Here is a 7,251-nt window from a genome sequence, read left to right as displayed (position 1 = left end):
ATTTATTATAATAATTGAATAAATCGGTCGTTATGCATTTATACTTGTCATAAGGCTTTTGGTCCTAATAGCGGGTCGGACGCTAAATATATATAACTATTTCCCTCAGGTTTTAACGTATTTTTTTTGGACAAAACAATAACCCGACGGTTATTATAGCTAAAATCGTTACCGACTAACTCACAATTTTATCTACGGAATTTGCGAACTCAGCACTTTACCCGCCGATTTTGACAGTGTCACGCCATAATTATTACCGCTAAAATGCTTCAAAATACAACGCATGTAATAATTTATGATTATTTTGCCCATCGCTATTTCTGACATTTCGCAAAACTAAACCATTTACTTCTGACTATTCTTAATTTCATGAAAGTGCTAGATTTTGCTAATATGATCATTTTAATACAAAACAAAAATTAGACAACATGGGACAAATGAAAATAAAAAAACGGACGCATAAACTAAGTCGTAAAAATGGAAGTGGAAAACAATTTTTAATACGAAACAAAAATGAAACGAATGAAAATAATAAAAAAACGAATGATGAATTACGATAGGTAGTAAAAAATGGCAGTGGAAATGGAAAACAATACGGAACGGTGGAGCTTGTGGCTCGTGTTCATAATTCAGATATAATGTATTCACAGGCAGATAGACAAAGTCAAATGACATGAAACGGATAAAACGCCAAATAGAAACTTTGATACTCTTTTCTTCATTTAGCGACTTACTCGTATGTGGTCCAACCTGCTACTGAGTGCACCTGAGTTTCATGCTCACCTGTGCAACATTCTACGCTTAAGATATTATCATCGTAAACATACATACTTTATCATTGTGATAGTATAGAAACGCGTAACTGGCTGTTCATTAGCCTTACGTATCAACAACATCTATACGTTCGGAGAATGAATGCAAAAATATTGACGCACAAATTTGATGTGCTTTAAACGGATTCACAATGAATAAACAGCAGATGACTGGGGCTATAATGAAGTTTTTGTAGGATTTGGTGACTACAGGACTAGGATCAGGTAGGAGCTTTCACTTTATATTTAACTACACGTGGCGCCACATAGTCTGGCGTTCAAATGTCGCAGCGAGTTACGCACGAGCTACGCAATGTGACGTCGGCGTTAGATGGAGCGAAATTGAATCACGTTGTTGACGTCACGTTCAGTGTAAGCATCGTAACGTCGATATTTTGACGAAATTTTCAAATCAAAATAATATATTTTACTTGAATCGCACGCGACATCTCGTGATCACTGTAATTTTCCTTGTACATTGTGTATGCCCTCTAGCGATTGACGGTCTTTTAGTGAAGTTAGCGTCGGCAGAAGTCGCTATGTTAGCCGCTCAAAAACAAGGCTGCAAGGTGTCAATTTTTGGCTAAAATGTGATTTTTTGTGTCAAAAAATAAATAAGATTAGGCGATTGAAAATGATAACAGATTTAGATATATAAGGACTCTCTATAGAAACTGCCAGAAGCAAAATATGACGTAATTTAGTCAAGATATAAACGACTGAAAATTTCATCCTAAGTTACAAACCATCCGAAGTTACCTGCGTTTACGGTTAGGCTGTGTTTCCCCATACATGCCATATGATTAATCAGTCTAATCGACTTCACTCTCCACCAGGATAATTATGAAAATCCTATCCTATATGCCCGTGGCTTGGTGTTTTACCTAAGCCTACCGCCTGAACCTATACTGGTGTCGTACCGCCACCGAAACACCAGTCCAGGTTGACGGTCCTGCCTTGGCACCGGTACCGTAACTCTTGAAGGTCCGCCCGGCTACGGACTCGTAGGACAACGAGATAAGCGTCTAACAATATAATAAGGCTGTTTCATCAGCCAATATACGTCATCTTTGTGGAATTAATACTGTATATATAATTCTGATTCCTCAAAGTCTAAAACAAGCAAACCCAGAGATCCCGCACAAGTTTTCAAGACACGTACTCTGAATTAGCTACAGCAAATTCGCCGAGCTTGTGGTTGGTCTTTGACCCAAGGCGAAGATTAGGGATTACGAACTAACATTCAAAAAAGAAAAGAGATAACTCAATTCAATGAGCATATATACAATGAGTGGAAACTTGCAAAGATTTGCTCATTTTGGTATTGTTCCCTGCATTTTTTACGTCGTCCGGCTAAATGGTTCGTTGCATATTAAGAAAACGCATTGCTCGCTGCCAAAATCCCTTGCTTCAGCTGAGTCGGGTGCGAAATTGGCCGTATTGAGGTCTTTAATTCTTCAATACATATTTGGTTTTGGGTTTCGAAGTATGGTACGCTGAAAGCATACAACTATGAGCATATTCTTATTGGGAATGCATATCTATTAGACAGAAAACGTAGCTACAGTACAGAATATGAACCAATCGCCCAGTGGGGTGCGGTTATTTATGTATTTATTAGGATAATGAGAATAAGGATAAGACTTTACATATTTATCCCGGGGGAAAGGAAAGCCGATAAGACGACTTATCCATATGGCGAACCACGGCCTCTCGTCCGGTTACCATTCCAAGTCGGGTATGGGATTAGTAATATTGTTAGTTTTCGGAAGCATGGACTTGGTGGTGGAGGAAGCCGTAACCGACCAGCGGTTACGTGAATCACCCAACGGCGGCGAGGAGTCCAGCAATCCTCTTGCACATAACCATCCCTGCATGGGATTCGAACCTGCGGACCCATGCAGAGTAATTAGAGGTGCGGTGGCGAGCGTATTCCTAACGCTTAGCCCGTTGAGCCACACCGCCGCGCATGGGATTTACATATTTATCCAAAGGGAGAGGAAAGCCGAGAAGAATGCCTAAACATATGGCAAACCACGGCCTCTCTCAATCATAGCTCTGTGCTCCATATGAATCACATGGCTCTGCGAGCTATTCGTTTACTTATTAAAAATACTGATTTTAACTATTTCTCTGGGATATCTTGCCATTGGAAACAAAAGTCAGAAATTGGAAGAATAGCAGAGAATGAAATGTGTGTATTATGTAATGGAGAACCTGAGTTTGTTTCACATATTTTCATGTATTGTAAATTTACAAAAAATATTTATGAAGATTTTGTTTTAGATATATTAAAATTGATTAGAATAAATTTTGTTATCAATATGATTCTTGCATATTATTTAATTTCAACGATCCTTTATATAGTCATATAGATACTGTTGATTTGGATGCAATTATACTTTTGTAATCAATAGTGAGATATAAAATTTTGACCATGAGAAATTCTATTATATTCGAAAATAAAACACCCCATTTTGCCTTTCTCAAAAAGCAGATAAAAATGGCCATAATATGTAGAAAAATATAGAGAATTATGGAATAAACAACCCATTTGAGAGGGAATTGAAAAATTTATGTAAAGCGTTATTTCAAAAAGAAAATTATATGTTTATGATATGTATTTTATATTTACTAATTTCATTTTTTTTGTTTTATATCAATGCATTTATTAAAATAACCTAATTATGGTATGGATTACTACTGGAATTGAACAAAATAAATACTGAATCATGGATGCAAAATGGAATATGAACTTATTTATGTTATATATATTATTTTATATTAACCGTAATTAAAATCACTCATTGAGTGAACGAATGAGCATACTGTAATGCTTATTGGGAATACATACGATCTATTAGGCAGAAAACTTAACTACAGAGCAGGATATGAACCAGCCAAGTGGTGACCTGGGATATTGTATTCATTGATATAGATAGAGATAAAAAGTCCACAATCTGACAATACAAACAAATAAAAAATGGAGAGTTCTGGAGAGCGAGCAAAACCTTTAAAAAAGTTTAAAACACGATGAGTATCATGTGCCCGCCGTGTTATAGCAAGTAGTAATGTGTAATGAATTTAATTCACTGTGGTAAATGAATTGCTATCTTTTTATTTGTTATGAGCACACTTGCTGGAACTCCATAATCTATTATTTTATTTGTTAGTAACACTTTTTATAAAAATATCAAATTGTTTATCATACTTGCATCCATATTTCGCCCTAAATTCTATGACACTTTCTCTGTATCCAAATATCTATGTACATGACCACATTATTTATTTTTTAGTAATACTTCATTTAAAAGTATCTTAATGTTTATTATACTTGCTATTCTGGTATTTAATCAGTTTTTTGCCTTGATTTTTATACTATGATACTTGCTCTGTATCCAAATATCTATATGTATATGAGCACTTTATTTATTTTTTAGTACCGGTAATACATATTTAAAAATAACCTATTGTTTTATCATTGCTATTTCAGTATATTATGAATATTTCGCCTTAAAATTCAATCTATGATACGTGCTCTGTAGCCAAATATAGATATGTACATATATATATATATATATATATCTGCCGGAGAAGGGTCAAATCCTGATCATGTATTAATGTGTGTCACTATCCTCCAAATCACTTGCCAGTCATAATCAAGTATTATAATTTGATGTGTTCAAATTAGTGTATAAAGAAATATACTCATGATTTCATTACTATTATCAAATGTTTATAATTAAAGTGCTATATTAATAGAATTTTCCTCATCTTTGCTCATAAAAAACCCATTCATTTTTAGTAGACAAATTTTCCAAATAATAGGTATCCTTGCTAACCCATTTTTATGCAGTTGATATGCAATACATGTCAACTTATCAGCTGAATAAATGATGATCTTAGGACAAAACATGATTATTTAGTACTTTCCAAATCAAAAATTCTTGTGAATAATGTATATAGTGAATACGGTATATGAGAGCTATTGAAGAATTAAACACCGAACCTGTTAGATGACCCCAAATGTTGTAACGTTGTCTCCCAGTCAAACACCTGAGCATCTGTTTTTTTTTATCATAATTTATATATGTTCATGGTTTGACGAACGAAATAAACTCTCTCTCTCTATTAGTTTAAAATACTGACTTCTGGACTTGGCTAATTTTATACATATCAAAACTTGTAAATATTTGCATATCAAAACTTGTCATTTATTTCGTTCCATCCATGTATTTTCAACTGTTTTTCCAATAAAACGTACTTATGCCTTACTGTTACTACTGTTATTTGTAGCTTATTATTGTTAGCTAACTATTTTGAGGTGGGGCGCAAGACTTCACACATTCTAAAAAGGGGGTGCGGCTTGAAAAGTTTGTATGTAGTAGACCTGGTACACATGGTTCCGGTGTCTACCAACTGGGTTTACATACTTCAATTCGTATTACAGTTGTAAAACAGAAAAAAGCTGAATGTCGGTCTTATTCCATCTGTAAATTTACCAAAATCTCCACAAAGAATGAACAATGTGCCAGACCATGTGTATTATCGATGAAATGAAAAGTGACATAGAAAAAATACAGAAGCTGTAGAAAATATTTTGCATTCCAAAAAAATTAGTTCACATATTAAATATTTTACATTACAAAAAAAATGATGCTCCAGAAATATGTGTACCAATATGAAGGTAACTAATTTTGTTCGCCTATTTTATATCAAGTTGTGTAAATGGACTAAATTCTATCGGTAGGGGATATTCACTTGTGTAACACAGACAATTCCCGACCTTTTAATAGAACAAAAATAAGGAGAATCGTAACCTAACCTGGTACACATACTACAAGAGTACCGAAAAAACAGCCCACATAGTAAAAGCAGTTATGGAAATACTTTACATTACAGAAAAATTAATTCACATAGTAAATAGCAGACGCAAGATGTATTTTGCATTGCAGAAAAAATAGCTCACATAGTTAATAGCAGTCCTGAAATATATCTCACTATTGATAACAAAAGTATAATTGCATCCAAATCAACAGTATCTATATGACTATATAAAGGATCGTTAAAATTAAATGATATGCAAGAATCATATTGATAACAAAATGTATTCTAATCAATTTTAATATATCTAAAACAAATTCTTCATAAATATTTTTTGTAATTTACAATACATGAAAATATGTGAAACAAACTCAGGTTCTCCATTACATAATACACACATTTCATTCCCTGATTTTCTTCCAATTTCTGGCTTTTGTTTTCAAAGGCAAGATATCCCAGAGTAATTTATAGTTAAAATCAGTATTTTTAATAAGTAAACGAATAGCTCGCAGAGCCATGTGATTCATATGGAGGACAGAGCTATGATTGTGAGAGGCCGTGGTTCGCTATATATTTAGGCATTCTTCTCGGCTTTCCTCTCCCATGAATAAATATGTAAATCCCATGTTATATCAATGAATAAATACATAAATAACCGCACCCCTCTCGGCGACTGGTTCATATTCTGTTCTGTAGATACGTTTTCTGCCCAATAGATATGCATTCCCAATAAGCATATGCTCATAGTTGTATGCTTTCAGCGTACCATACTTCGAAACCCAAAACCAAATATGTATTGAAGAATTACAGACCTCAATACGGCCAATTTCGCACCCTACTCGGCTGGAGCAAGGGATTTTGGCAGCGAGCAATGCGTTTTCTTAATATGCAACGAACCATTTAGCTGGACGACGTAAAAATGCAGGGAACAATACCAAAATGAGCAAATCTTTGCAAGTTTCCACTCATTGTATATATGCTCATTGCTCAATTTGAACTCTGACATGATAAAATAAATGACAACATACAAGACAAGTACAGCGCACAGAAATTTAGAAGAGATGTTGAAAATTCAAATAAGATTCAAAGCATGAGACATAAAAGTACTACTTGAGAAACCTCACCCTGTGATCAATTACCGGCATAAATACAATTTTATTTCGATCTGGGACGCAGACCCCTGTTTGTGAATCTTATTTTAGACGGACCCTCATTTGTCCGCAACGCTCAACCAAAACGATGCAATCTCGGTGGGACCTTCACTTTTTGCATTTTATGCTTATCATAAGGGGTGTATGCCGCACGTTCATGTGTTTTAGGCCAGTATGGTCTTGTGTATACATCCCGTCTTCAATGTTGATATTTACTAACTCCTGTGTTTTTGCTTTTACGAGACGAATAAACATACATACATACATACAATGGCTTTTTAATTGAAACCAGTTATTAAAGATCTATCAGATGATATTTCGACTAGTTCTACTTCTCAACGGCCTGAAAGAACAGTTTTTGTCGCTAATTCTAATACGTGCTCCCTAGTTTTGGTAACCCGGCTCTAAAACATAGAACAAAAGATTAACAACACAGACAGGCGGTGGGAGGATCGGGAAAATAG

At 34.6% G+C, this 7,251-nt stretch overlaps 1 protein-coding gene across 1 annotated transcript in view; it reads right to left on the bottom strand.

Annotated features, from left to right (window-relative positions):
• The window catches only part of LOC120345419 (calcium/calmodulin-dependent protein kinase kinase 1-like), a 310,354-nt gene that overhangs the window by 182,462 nt on the left and 120,641 nt on the right, over positions 1-7,251 (bottom strand). The gene's annotated exons all lie outside the window — the stretch shown is intronic.

This window comes from Styela clava, chromosome 1 (genome assembly GCF_964204865.1).
Source record: "Styela clava chromosome 1, kaStyClav1.hap1.2, whole genome shotgun sequence".
In the NCBI taxonomy this organism is placed as follows: Eukaryota; Metazoa; Chordata; class Ascidiacea; order Stolidobranchia; family Styelidae; genus Styela; species Styela clava.
The sequence above is the reverse complement of the archived record's forward strand: the minus strand, read 5'-3'. Positions and strand labels throughout refer to the sequence as shown.